The following is a 15545-nucleotide window of genomic DNA, read 5'->3' on the forward strand; positions in this document are numbered from 1 at the left end:
ATTAAGGTTGTTTAGATAGGCTAAAACTCTAAAGAATTCCAATAACACTTAAACTACTAATCCAAATAGAAAATCTCTTATCCTTTTCCTTAGCTGATAAGGAGACTACTCCTAATCCAAATAGGTTTTAATCTCTTATCATTTTCCTTAACTGATAAGGAGACCAAAAATTAAATATGAATAATCCACAAAAATAACTCTCACGTTACATCTTCTTTTTTTTATTTTCTTTGTAGTGACCATAATATAAAATAATATCACCTTTCAAATAAATTAAATAATTCATCAATTCCACTCTAGAAGCAATTCAATTCAATTTAAGTGAGACGGGTGTTACAGCGTGTGCATCCCATATGCATATGCACGCATACACGGCTAGAAACACAAACCCAAAAACAACAAGCAAAGAGCAAACAAAACAAGACTTCTAGTAACCTATCATGCTTATAATATGAAAACTAAACAACCTAAACTAACAACAAATACATCAAAGCATTAAAACACAAAGAAACACAAATGAACAACAAGAATGAAAAAGACAAAATTTAAACTTTTACCTTAAACACTAAAACTCCTTAGAGTTTTGATTTTACTATTCCCTTCAGTAAATCTAATCAAGAACAAAACTGAGAAGATTAGTAAACTTTAAACTCGAAGGTCTAGACCAAAATAGGTTTTAACAAAGAATACTTTAACTTGAGGATGTTTTAGAATAAAAAACCCTCTCTTCGATTCACTATTTTCTAGTAAATTTAGCATGTTTTTGGTAAAAGAGCCTTTGGGATCTTTTATAGTGATCATAGAGGGGTGTAGGGTGGCTCTCAGCTAATGTGGGATTCACTCTACACCATTTTATGTCCAAAAAATTTCCTTACAGAATTTTGAAACCCTACATGCTTGTGCATACATGAAGTATGCGTGCGCATGAACCAAACACGTGTGTGCATGGATGAAACATGCATATGCATATGTAGGGTTTTCCTGTAGGTTATTCTCCACGAAAACATCCTTCAAGCTAAATATTCACAAGATTGGGCCCTAAATCGATCTTGGGCCTCCGAGTGATGTGGTCATTGGGGAACAGGAGCTCGAGTCGTAAGGGGTACAAAATAAGGTGTCCACAATATATATGAGTAATTTTTAACAATACAAGATTAGTATAACCTAATTTTTATAAGGTCATAAATGAAAATCATTCTATCTAATTAACTAAAAGAAAAGAAATATTACATCTACAACAACTTCACAAAAATTATAAGTGTTCAGTTGTTATTGACTCTAATTTGGACCCACCACTAAAAATATTATTCTTATCCGCTAGTAATAGTTAATAAAAATTTACTATAAAATGTATTATGAAATAGTTGTAAGCTAGTATTTCTCCTAAAATAATATAATTTAAAAAATAAAAGTAAAACCTACTTGTACTTTTTATTACATATGAAGTAATCTATATATAAAGTTAAAGCCAAAGCTTAGAAAAAATCCAATTAAATTCTAAATTGGAGTCCACTTTTACACCACGGATTTCATCTAATTTTTAAATTTTTGTGTCAATTGAATTATTAGGAGCAAAAATTGAAGAGTCTAAATCCAATTAGATTCTAAATTGGATTTTAATTGAAATTCAATTTTACACCATGTGTTCTATCTAATTTTTTAATTTTTGTGATAAGTGAATTATTGAGTGCAAAAACAAAAAAGTCCAAATCCAATTAAATTATAATATATATATATATATATATATATATATATATATATATATATATATATATATATATCATTGTGATTGTTTTTAGGCGAAACTACACTATTAGTCCCTAAAGTTTACCCTATGAGTGTAATTGGTCCGTCAAGTTTCAAATGAGCACTATTAGTCCATCAAATTTAAAACATGAGTGTCGTTAGTCCTTTTGTTAACAACCGTTAGTGTTATTACCTATGTGGCTAACGGAATAATGACGTAGCATCTTTTCATTAAAAATGTTTTACAAAAATGGCCAGGCAGCTTTAAAAAAAAAACTTACAGGTCAGATTTTAGTTTTAAAAAACAGGATTTAAAATTAAAACTTTCAAAATTTAAATGTAAGCCCACTGTTCATCTCCATTCTGCCTTCTTCGCCGGATCATCTATTTTGCCATAAGTTCCATTTGCTTTATATGAGATTTTAGATTTTTTTTTTTTTTTTTTTTTTGGTCCTAGTTTTTCATTGAGGTTGAAAAAGACGAGAGTGGGTTTATTGATAGTGTTGATTTTTTATGGATGCAAGAGTGGGTCCTTGTTTGTTTGTTTTTTTTGGGTATTTTTGAACTTTCACATACCGAATATGATTTTAGCATTTGAACTTTCAAACACCATTCCTGGTTTTCAATTTTAGTCCTTAACTATCATTGAATCATCTTTCTATTTTTTCTCTTTTTTTTGTTGAAGCAATTGTATTTGAAACAATTGCGGTACTTTAGTACTAATAGGGCTTGAATTTGGATGTATATGCCTATGTATGGAGCTGTTCCTCTTTCTTCTTTTTCCATATGGCTTCATCATGCCTTGTGAACACTCAGATTTGGATTTGAGAAGAAGATTAAGGTTAAATTTAGATTAGAAACCCAATAAAATTGAAATTATGAGGGAGACTTAGATTACATTCCGATTTGAGAAGAAGATAATTTGAAATTGAAATATTCACTGCTGACTAAAAAGGTAATCTCTGATATTGTGCAAATGAACCAACCAGATTAGAGTTTAATTTTGAGCATTCTCAACAAATGGCAAAGGAAGAAGATGAGAGAGATAAGACGAGACTTTTTATTTTTAAGTTTTGACCATAACGATGAATGAATGAAATAATTAAAACGTGTGCATATATATTTATTTTAAAGTTAATTTACATGGCATAATATATGTAAAATCTATTTTTCTTCTTTTTAATAAAAATAAATTTTAATATTAGTAAAATGAAATTACATCATTATTCTGTTAGCTATATAGATAATAAGGCTAACAGCAGTTAAAATAAGGAATAATCGCACTCATGAATGACCAATAATACACCCTTGAAACTTGAAAGACAAATTGACCAGACAACAGTGATGATGCTGAAGAAATCACCAGTAAGCTGCGAGTACTCCTCCGATTGAAGCAACACCTGCGGAGAGAAAGTAGATGATCGACAGAGAGCACCGGTGTGGTGCCGGCCAAAGACCCTCCGACGATCAAGTCAGAGTCTTTTAAACAACCCTAGTGTGCCAGAGTTGAGATAATTGTGCGTATCTTTGGGGCATGAGGGTCTTGGGGTATATATAGTGGTATGTGGCCGAAATAAGCGCCTTGGTGAAGAAGTACTTTCCTTTTGAAAGAGTAATTCATGGATCTTTGCCTATTGTATTGAGCCCTTTCCTTATAGGAATCTTCTTGACTAAAGTCGAACGTGTAGCGCAAGAACTTTCCTTATATTCACATAAGCAGAAGTCAAGATAGACTAAAAATGAAGGTTGGATTACTCGTTCAGCTTTCACCTGCCAAGGTCGTCAGCCCACGTGTACCTCCTACACTGTCGTCAGCTTATGTATGCCTCCACAAAGAACGTCAGCCAAGGACCCTTACAGCCAAGATCGTCAGCCCTGACTCGTCAACGTGATCCGTCACCTCAACGTCGCTACGTAAGGGGTGTGGCCTAGAATGCCAAAAAGGCGGCATCTTAATGAGACTGGCTGACAGGTTGTGTATTCCCGTCAGCCTTCTTAAAAACGTCACTATCAAACAGCATAGATTCTCCTTACGTAATTTGGCGAACAATGATGAAAGGAAAGGATTTAGTGCCTCAGATTCCACCTTTTGAGCCCTTTTCGATTCACTCGGGATCCCACTAGGGTCTATGCTGTCTGCCAAATTTAAAGAACATTTAAAAAAAAAAAAAAAGCTAACGTCATGCGTCACGAGCCTCAACTTACAATTTTGCAAGGTGATAATAAATATAAATTATATAATAATGAGGAGCTTTCCAGATCCAATTACGTATGAAAGTATATAACCATTTATTAATATAGAAAGTCCTCCGTGTGTGGGAAGTGGAACCCACCGCCCATATCATATTCATAATTCATGTATGGTGGTGGAAGTTGCTCTTTCTGTGACCGCCCATATTTGATATATCTATATATCTAATACTACCACTTTTCATTTTTCAATCTCTGTAAGATTAGAATAAACCCCCCCAAAAAGGAATTCATAGCGGTTTCTGACTCGACAACTAGTTGGAAGTAACTGTCATATACTCGAGTCATCTGTAATCCAAGGTAACTTGGGAAAATGACAACCAATAATTTTATTACTATTTCTTACCTGTCCTTATTTTTTTAACACGGGGGTGTTCCTTTCCTGTTCCTTTTTTTTATTTTTTTGGTCAAGGGGACATAATTGGTTCCTAAAGGACCTAAACTATTATCATATTTTGATCCTGCCCTGAAATTATTAATCATTTCAATTAAATCCTCATTATTACCTTTATCATTTTTTTTTATTGGTAGAAAGTGGGAAAATGGTGGTGTTTAAACCATAAGCATAAACCCTAACTAGTCTCATCAAATGCGCTTCACATGTGCGATAAAGTTTTTTTTAGTGGTAGTAACAAAAAAAAAAACTATGCTTTTTATTTTATTTTATTTTATATATATAATTTTTATTTTGAGAATCTAATTTATAAGTGGATAAATAAATTTGAAAATCAACAGGAGAGTGTTCCTATTTTTTAGGCAACGTTTTAGTGGAAGTTTGGGTTGTTTTTTTACCAGATTGTCTTTTAGTTTTGTCTTTACTTAAACATAGAGATATAGGGGTATTTTAAAACAAAAAAATCTGGTCCAAACAGAGAAATCTCCTTCAATAATAGTATAAATAAAGTATGCATTTCTCTTGCTTTATCAATATAGTGCAACATATTATTGAAGATGGGAAAGATTTCGAGATGTTTACTACGTACAGGCTTCCCCATCAACCAAGTTTTTTTTGAATACCAAGCAATCCATGAACGATTTCATTCGAGCACAATCGGTCCTCTCTTCACCTGTCCCTATTAGCTCTTTATCATAGATCATCAGATGGGTTCCTCCTCCAACCTCAAATTTGAAGGTGAACTTTGATGGTGCTGTGATTTAAGAGTCGAGTAAGGCAGGATTAAGGGTGGTTATTTGAGATCATCAGGGTTTAGTCACAACTTTTTTGGCCTAGAAGATTTTTCTTCCCATGTTAGCTGTTGTCAAAGCTGTTCTCTTTGCAAAAGAAATTAGTCTCGGCACTTGTACCGTCGAGGGTGATTCAACAAAGATCATTAATGCTTCAAGAAGGGAATTTGACTCCTTTGCTTCTTTAGGCATTTCCCATAGTTTTCTATTTTCTCAAACTCAAACTATTAATATTAGCAATTTTATTTTATAAAATTACATTTTGCCCCCTTAATAATATCATTGATTTTTTTTAAAGTAATAATATAGCCACAAACTTTTCTATAACATTTTTACAAATTGTTGAGATAGCAAACTCTTATTAGTTCGCATCTGAGCCAATAACAACTTTTTTACGTCACTTTTTTACTCACCAATAACAACTTACCACATCAACAATTTATAAAAAAGTTTGTAATTATAACATTTTCCTCATTTTAAAGGCCGTTTTAAATTTTTTTTTCAGTTTTAAATTTTATAGAACTAAAATTTAAAACAAAATCTACAAGCCCAAAAAAAATTATCCCAACAACAAAAATTATTAATATCAAAACTTAAAAAAATTAAATCCAATCAACAAATTTTACTCAAAAAAAAAAAAAGGCCCTTTACAGTTTTCTAAACAAAATAATTTTGTTCTTACCTAACAGTAGACACATGCACCAAAGGCACTAAAAAAACCCCTCAATGGCCAAGTAGTGGTAGAGCTGAAGGCTAGAGTCACTGCAAATAGCCAAGTAGTAGAGCCGCCCCTCTAACTCCAAGTCCTGGCTCCGTCACCACATCTTAGCGGTTTATCGGTGTGGATTGAAGACGTTTCTCTACACTTCAATGATGTACTTCTAGTTGATTATGGTTGAGTTTTCTTTAATCAAAGGTTTCACTCTTTTTCTAAAAAGAAAAATATGTCGTCACTACTAAGTTATCACATTAACCCACATTTATCATGATTTTTTTATAGATAAAAGATAGAACATTTATCATGTTTAATACTATTTAAAATGTTTTATATTTAGTTTACTAATTTTATATATTGAATTAAATTATTTGAGGATCGTTATAAAAAAAAAATTGTTTGATCCTTAAATTTTATTCTTTGAGCAATTTTAGTTATGACATTTAAAATTACCATTTTTAATCCTAAAATTTAAGAGGCTTGATACAAACACAATAAAAATTTGCACAAATTTCAGAACATTTCCAAATTAATCCACCACCTTACAAATAGTAATTAAAAATAATTTTAAATGGTAGATTATGATGCCACATGTATGTGATGATGGACTAATGTGAGAATGTTGTGAATAATTCATGAATGTTTTTTTTTTATGAGCAATAATTCATGACTGTTGGTAACGTTACAATCAACTGAAACATTATTGATGCGAGAGAAAATGAGGGGAGATGCAATTATTGACAAAGATACAAATTGAATTGAATTGAATTTGGCTAACAAATTGTCAAATACATGGATATGGAATGGGTCACGTTAGTCAACTTGTAAACATATACCGCATTATGGGTGATCTGAAATTGAGTGCGTCAGCAAATGTATTGGCAAATGCAAGGAAAGAGTCGGAAAGAGTCCTTGTCACGATTTCTTTTTCTTCCTAAATCGAAGATCAATTATTGACAGAAATGTCTCAACTTTATAATGGCATATATTTGTAATCTATGTGATATTTTGTAATCTTATTTTAACCAAAAATCCTTAGATGTCTTACTCTTATGGTATAGACTATAGACGAAGCATCAATCTGTTAGATTAAAATACATGTTTGTATCGTATACAAAATATACGTACCTGAAAATAATCGGATTTACTTCATTCGTAATTGATAACATGCACTATGTAAGTTTCAGAATTTGAGAACAAGAGAGTGTACCTTGGTATGGTGAATTTCAAAACAAATATTAGAAGCACTTGGGAACACTTTTAATTTTCACTCCAATTTCAATAATGCCCAAGAAGTGTGATCTCTCAATCAGTTTTCCAAAGGAAAACTAAAGAGAGTGACTTACACTTACACATACACTATTTCACAAGAGTGTTATTCCTTAATAAAAATTTTTGTATGTTTCTCCCTTTGTATCTAACTGATTATCTAATGGAGCTGACCTTTTGGGCTTTTCCAATTGGATTTAAGTGTGTGGCTTGGAGTAGGACTAAAAGGAACTAATAAGACACTAGCTCCAATGGGCCTTAGGCTCTTCTGTCAACTTTTGACAAGTTCAAAGTTACCATTAACTATATTTAATACAACTATATAAATATAGTTGCACTTTAGGCCTTATTTATTAATTATATTCCAAGACTTTATTGTACATGTAACCCTTTCATAAAATATTCGTAGTAATACAAAGTCATGAATATAGACTATCATTTTGAAGATTACTACATCTTAATTCCTTGAGACCCGGTTTAATCCTTTAAGTTATTCATCATATATTTATGAAATCTAATTCCATAAATATATACTTTAGTAACTCCTTACTAAAGTGGTTAGACCTAACACTCTGAATAACCAAACTTAATTAAACTTATGTCAAGAGAATATTTTATATTTCCGTTAAGAGATTATGAATTCCATCTTGAGAATATATGTTTCATCAACACTAAATGTGTTTGCCAACATACTGAGATTTTGATCGTATCTTTAGATCTCTTTCTTGATATATCAAAATAACTTACACTTCATAATCAAGTCCATTATTCTCTTAGGATTAAGAGTTCATGTCAATATAAGTCGTAAGTTTATTATTCATTTGACAGTCGTTAGGAGAATAATAAATCTCACAACGATCTAATTTAATATGCCTTAACTCTTAAAGCATATCAACACACCAACTATAAATTTCCATTTCCATGATCAAGACAAATCATCTTAGTTGATATGTTATAGTTTTCGCAGATGAAATGCCCAATTTCATCACCGACTACGAACTAAAATTCTGAGTTTACAAAGAACTTGTAATTTATATCTTCTGTGACTAAATCACATAAATTACATACTATGCATCTCATGGACTATATGATAATGTTCAAATATTCATGTTACTATTATTTTTAGATAATAATAAAACAATTTTATTAATCACAACATTAAGTCATACATAGCATCATACAATAAGATTTAAGGGCACACATCCTAACAATCTCCCACTTGCCTTAAAGACTATTGTGCACTAATCTAACTCTCATTTCCTCTAAATGTGACTCGTAAGTCCTTTGCGACAAGGTTTTGGTAAAGGGATCCGCTAGATTCTTTGCACTATCTATCTTTGCTACTACTACATCTCCACGAGCAACAATGTCTCGAATGATGTGTTATTTTCTTTCTATGTGCTTTCCTTTCTTGTGATTTCTTGGATCCTTGGATTGTGCAACCGCTTCACTATTGTCGCAAAACAATGTGATAGGAACTTGCTCAATTATCACAACACCAAGATCAGAAAGGAATTTATTGAGCTAAACAGCTTCCTTTGACGCTTCATAAGCAGCAACATATTCAACTTCCATGGTGGAGTCAGCAATATAAGATTGTTTAACACTCCTCCAACTTATGGCTCCACCTCCCAAGGTGAACACACAATCTGAAGTGGACTTTCTGAAATCAAGATCTGATTGAAAATCTAAATCTGTATAGCCAATTGGAATCAAATCCTCACAACGGTAAACAAGCATATAATCTCTCGTTCTCCTTAGATACTTGAGAATATGCTTTACAGCTTGCCAATGTTTGAGTCCTGGATTTAATTGATATCAATTGACTATGCTAACTGAATAGCAAATATCTAGTCTAGTACAAAGCATGACATACATGAGACTTCCCACTACAGAAGCATAAGGAACTTGTCTCATCATGGTTTCTTCCTCAAGAGTCTTATGCCTTCGGTCATCAGACAGAGGAGCTCCATGTCTGAAAGGAAGTAATCATTTCTTGGATTTTTGCATGATAAACCGTTCTAGAACTTTATTTATATATCTAGCTTGTGACAAACTAAACACCCTATTCTTTTGATCTCGCTAAAATTTGATCCCTAGAATATAGTTAGCTCCACCCAAGTCCTTCATATCAAATTGACTTGACAATTAAATTTTAACCGATGATATTACTCCTACATCATTTCCAATGAGTAGTTATCATCAACATAAAGCACTAGGAACATTACTACTTTATCTCGATGTCTTTTGTACACACATGGTTCTTCAAGATTTTGTTCAAAACCAAATGACTTGATTGCTTGATCAAATCTGATGTTCCATGACCTAGATGCTTACTTAAGTCCATAAATGGACTTTTTCAACTTGCATACTATATGTTCTTGGTTCTTTGCTATGAAACCTTCCGGTTGCAACATGTAGATTTCTTCTTCAAGATTGCCATTAAGAAATGCAGTCTTGACATCTATTTGCCAAATCTCATAATCATAATGAGCAGCAATGGATAAGAGAATTCTGATAGACTTAAGCATGGCTACTGGCGAAAAAATCTTATCATAGTCAATGACTTATTTTTGTGGATATCTTTTCGCCACTAGTTTTGCTTTAAAGGTTTCAACATTTTCATCTATCCCTCTCTTTCTCTTGTAAACCCATTTGCAACCAACAGACTTAATGCCATTAGACGCCTTTACAAGATCCCATACATGATTGGAATACATAGAATCCAATTCAGATTTCATAGCTTGGATCCAATGATGTGCATCTATATCATTCATTGCTTCCTCATAAGTGTAGAGATCCGATTCAGCCTCTTCTGAGATAGCTTCATAAGTTTCTCCCAAACCTATGAATCTTATAGGAGGCCAAACAATTCTCCCACTACGACGAGGCACCTGTGTATTAGACATCTCATGAGTAGTATCTTGTGGTGTATCTAATACAACCACATCATCCCTAATTTCATCCATTGGTTACTCAACTATAGGTTCATCTATTTCAGCCAAAACAATTTTACTCCTAGGATTAAAGTTATTCACATAATCATTTTCCAAAAATTTGGCATTGGTATTAACAAACATTTTGTTATCTTTATGATTATAGAATAAATAACTCTTAGTTTTCTTTGAATACCCTATAAACATGCATACTTCTGTTTTTGCTTCCAACTTATCAGACTTCCCTTTCAACATATGTGTTGGACAACCCCAAATGTGGAGATATTTCATATTAAGCTTGTGCCGACTTCACAATTCCTTAGGTGTGTTGGGAACATATTTTGATGGAACCAAATTTAAAATATGCATTGCTCTTTTTAGTGCATATCCCCAAAAAGAAACTAGTAAAATTGAGGATCTCATCAAGGACCTAACCATTTCCAAAAGAGTCCTATTCCTTCTTTCCGCTACACCATTTTGTTGAGGAGTTCCAGGTGCAGTCAATTGAGATACAATCCCATTTTGAATTAGCTAATCCTTGAAATCTCCAAGAAGGTATTCGCTACCTCGATCAGATCGAATGACTTTTATGCGTCTACCCAATTGATTCTCAACTTCAGCTCTAAACTCTTTAAACTTGTCAAAGGCTTCGGACTTCTGTTTTATTAGGTATACATAACCATATCTTGAGTAATCATTCGTAAAAATGATGAAGTACTCATAACTTCCTTTTGCTTGGGTTGACATAGGACCACATACATCTGTATGAACTAATTCAAGCAACTTTTGAGCTCTTCTACCTTTTGCATTAAAAGGTCGCTTCGTCATTTTACCCTCCAAACAAGATTCACATACTGGGAATTCATCAAAGTCCAATGGCCCTAAGAGTCCATCTTTGATCAGTCTTTGAATTCTATTTGAATTAATATGACCTAAACGCAAGTGCCAAAGATATGCATCATTAGAAGGAAACTTTATCTTTTTTTACATGAGAGTTATTATTTAATTCAGAATTGTATAATTCATACTTATCAGGAGTTAAAATATAAAAATCATCCACAATATTGCCAGAATAGATAAACATTTTATCATTCTTTATTACAACATTGTCTTTTAGGATAACACAATATCCATGTTTACTTAAATAAGTTGCAGAAATTAAATTCCTACGAACATTAGGTACATATAGATAGTCTTCCAATATTAAAACTCTAGAACTAAAACATAAATTAAACACTCCAACAGCTACAATTGGAATCCTACTCTCATCAACCAAAGTAAGAAACAGTTCTCCCTCATTCAGTCTTCTGGTCTCCTGGAACCCCTGCAAAGAATTGCAGATATGATTAGTCCAACCTGAATCCACGCATCAGGAATCTGTGAGATTTTGTACTAAACATATTTCAAGAAGGAATGAACATTTCATACCTTTATTCTTGGCAGCTATGAATTTTGGACAATTCCTCTTTCATTACCCTTTCTCACCACAATGGAAACACTTTTCTTTGGTGTACTCCTTCTTTCCCTTGTTGGCAACTCCTAAGGAAATTTATTTACCATCTTGCTTGGTGAAGTCCTTCTTCTTCTTCTTCTTCCTTTTCTTCTTCTTCTTTTTCTTACTTTTGCCTTTCGACTTGGATTGAGAAAAAGAAGCTTCACCTAGATTGGCTTCAACATTGGGTGTACCAAGAATGCCTTCCGCCACCACTAACTCATTCATTAATTCAGATAATGAATAAATTTTTTTGTTCATGTTATAATTAAGTCTGAATTCCTTGAATGATTCTGGTGATGACTGGAGTATCATATCCACTTGGGATTCTTCATCAATGTCGGCACCTAAAACTTCCAATGTATTCAGATTAGAGATCATCCTAAGACAATGCTCCCTCACTGAATTTCTTTCAGCCATTTTGGTATTATAAATTTGCCTCATAGTTTCTTGCCTTGCAGAACGGCCTTCCTCACCAAACATCTCCTTCAGACTTAGCATAATGTCCGAAGCTAATTTTACATCTTGCATTTGATGCTGTAGAACATTTGAAATAGATGCTAGGATATAGCACTTGGCCATCTCATTAGATTTCTGCCAACGATCATATCGCTGTTTTTCCTTAAGAGAAGCATCTAATAAAGGAAAGTTAGGATATGGTTAAGTAAGTACATATTTGTGCTCTTCAGCTGTAAGAACAATGTCCAAATTTATTTTCCAGTCAACGTAGTTAGATCCAGTCAGTTTGTTTTGATTAAAAATAGCAACAAGTGGGCTAAATGATGTCATGATAAAATCTGAAAACAACAAACATGAATATAATAAGTGAACTGAACATTATCTATTTAGCATATAAGCATATAATATGGAACCTTAATAAAACTACAATATAAGATATGCAACGACAACCCAATCTCATGTTTATAATTCCTTGGTAGCAAGTTTATTATAAATATTATGATTGATTGAGAACTATTCTCATTATTAGTGCTATCATGATAACTCTTATCAAACACTAATAATATGCCGTAATACCTTTAGCCTCTAAGTAATAATGACGTAGCTCCTTTGGGAGGTTAACATTACGCTTAGTCTAGTGTACACCATTTTTTAGAATCATGTGTAGCTACATTTCATTTCTCTTTTATAGTGTTTAAACTTGTAGTACCATAAAACAAAACACCATTCTTTAGGATCGTGAGACATATACGCAAAGACGAGGTATTTATCCACACTATTTTAAACGGGTAAGTTCAATCTTGTAATACTATGAAATAAACACCCTCCTTTGGGATCGCGAGGCATATACGCCAAGACGAGGTGCTTATCCCACATTACTATGAACTGATAATGGAGGCCGTGAGATGCAACCCTTGTATCTCTCTCCCATTATATATTTTAAAAGAAATGTTTTTAATTTTAAAACATGCGTAAACTAATTACACATAGCCTTGCTCTTTATACATGTAAAAAACACTTAGAGAAAATTATGTATCTTCAGTCCTTGATCGATCGAGAATGTATCTCGATCGATCGAGATAAATTCTGCCTGCTCGATCGATGCTTGATAGATGCTCGATCGATTGAGTTTTGCGAATTTTGAATTTTTCAGAATTTTTCTAAAACAGTTTTTTAATGTTTTTTATGAACAAACAACCATTATATGAACATAATGGATAGAGATTGATATCAAAACTGAATTTCATTGATGCAATAGCCTTAAAGTTCAATTTAACTTGCTTGAACTTAAATTTAAACTTAAACAACATCATAACATCAATATTAGTTTGTATCAAACAATAATTTTAACAACTATGCAGAAAATTAATTTCTAACAACATGAAACTGTTGTCACTAATTACAAAACTCACAAAACATGTTATATAGATTCGAAAGTGAAGACTGCTCTGATACCAATTTTTGGATTAAAATACATGTTTGTATCGCATACAAAACATACGCAGCGGAAAATAAATGGATCTACTTCATTCGCAATTAATAACGTGCACTATGTAAGTTTCAGAATTTGAGAACAAGAGAGTGTACCTTGGTGTGGTGAATTTCAAAACAAAGATCAGAAGCACTTGGGAACACTTTTAATTATCACTCCAATTCCATTAACGTCCAAGAAGTGTGGTCTCTTAATCAGTTTTTCAAATGAGAATTAAAGAGAGTGGCTTACACTTACACATACATCATTTCACAAGAGTGTTATTCCTTAATAAAAAATTCTGTATGTTTCTCGTTTTCTATCTAACTGATTATCTAATTGGGCTGACCTTTTGAATCTTTCCAATTGGGCTTAAGTGTATGGCATAAAATGGGACCAAAAAGGACCAATAAGACACTAGCTCCAATGGGCCTTGGGCTCTTCTGTCAACTTTTGACAAATCCAAAGTTACCATTTACTATATTTAATACCACTATATAAATATAATTGCACTCTAGGCCTTATTTATAAATTATATTCCAAAACTTTATTGTTCATGTAACCCCTTCATAAAATATTTGTAGTAATACAAAGTCATGAATATAGACTGTCACTTTGAAGATTACTACATCATAATTCCTTGAGCACCTGGTCTAATCCTTTAAGTTATTCATCATATATTTATGAAATTCAATTCCATAAATATATATTTTAGTAACTCCTTACTAAAGTGGTTAGGTCTAACACTCTGAATAACCAAACCCATTAAACTTATGTCAAGAGAATATTTTATATCTCTGTTAAAAGATTATGAATTCTATCTTGAGAATATATGTTCTATTAACACTAAATGTGGTTGCCCAACATACTGAGGTTTTGATCGTATCTTTAGACCCCACTCCTGATATATCAAAGCAACCTACATTTCATGATCAAGTCCATTATTCTCTCAAGATTAAGAGTTCATGTCAATATAAGTTATGAGTTTATTATTCATTTGACAGTCGTTAGGAGAATAATAAATCTCACAGCGGTCCACTTCAATATGTCTTAACTCTTAAAGCATATCAACACACCAATTAGAAATCTCCATTTCCATGATCAATACAAATCATCTTAGTTGATATGTTATAGTCTTTGTAGATGAAATGCCCAATTTCATCATCGACTACGAACTAAAATTCTGAGTTTACAAAGAAAAATGATTTATATTTTCTGTGACTAAATCACATACTATACATCTAATGAACTATATGATAATGTCTAAATATTCATGTTACCATTATTTTTAGATAATAATAAAACAACTTTATTAATCACAACATTAAGTCATACATAATGTCATACATAGTATCATACAATATAATTTAAGGGCACACATCTCAACACAATCTTCCCGTTAAAGATGATTTATGACAATTGAGTATAATACGAGCTCCTTATCCTTGTAACGTGGTTGCACCAGAGTTGCCAACCAATTGACTTTTATTTGTAACATGGCTTATATAGTATATACATGTTTCTCAAACTTCACTCTTTCTTTCAATTTATTTAATTATAGATATGACTACATTTTTATCTAATTTATTTTAAGGTACAATTACACTCATCTTTTGAGATTTAAGGGAATGAGACTCTACCCCAAACTTGAAGGGAAAATTTGGATTTTTATATCTTTTATAATTTGCTAATAGGGTTTATTCTTTCTTTAATGTACAACTATTTTTTTAATCTAAAAAAATGTTCTCTTGGATTTATCCAGAAAAATCTCATACTTTCCGGGCTAGAGTCTATCCAAAAATATCTCTTAGTTGCTAGACTTGAATTTCCTTAATTTTTTTTTTTGGATAAAAATCGTGTATTAAAAAAAAAAAAGAAAATTGTTGATTATTCATAAAGTGATGTGAAGGAAAGAAAAATATATCAACATTAAGTGTTTATGTCTATCCTAAGATAAATAGAGAAAAAGTTGATAAGAAAAATTAAAAATTTTGTAAATAAAGTTGATAAGAACAATTAAGA

Source organism: Castanea sativa, chromosome 9, assembly GCF_040712315.1.
Source record: "Castanea sativa cultivar Marrone di Chiusa Pesio chromosome 9, ASM4071231v1".
Lineage (NCBI taxonomy): Eukaryota > Viridiplantae > Streptophyta > Magnoliopsida > Fagales > Fagaceae > Castanea > Castanea sativa.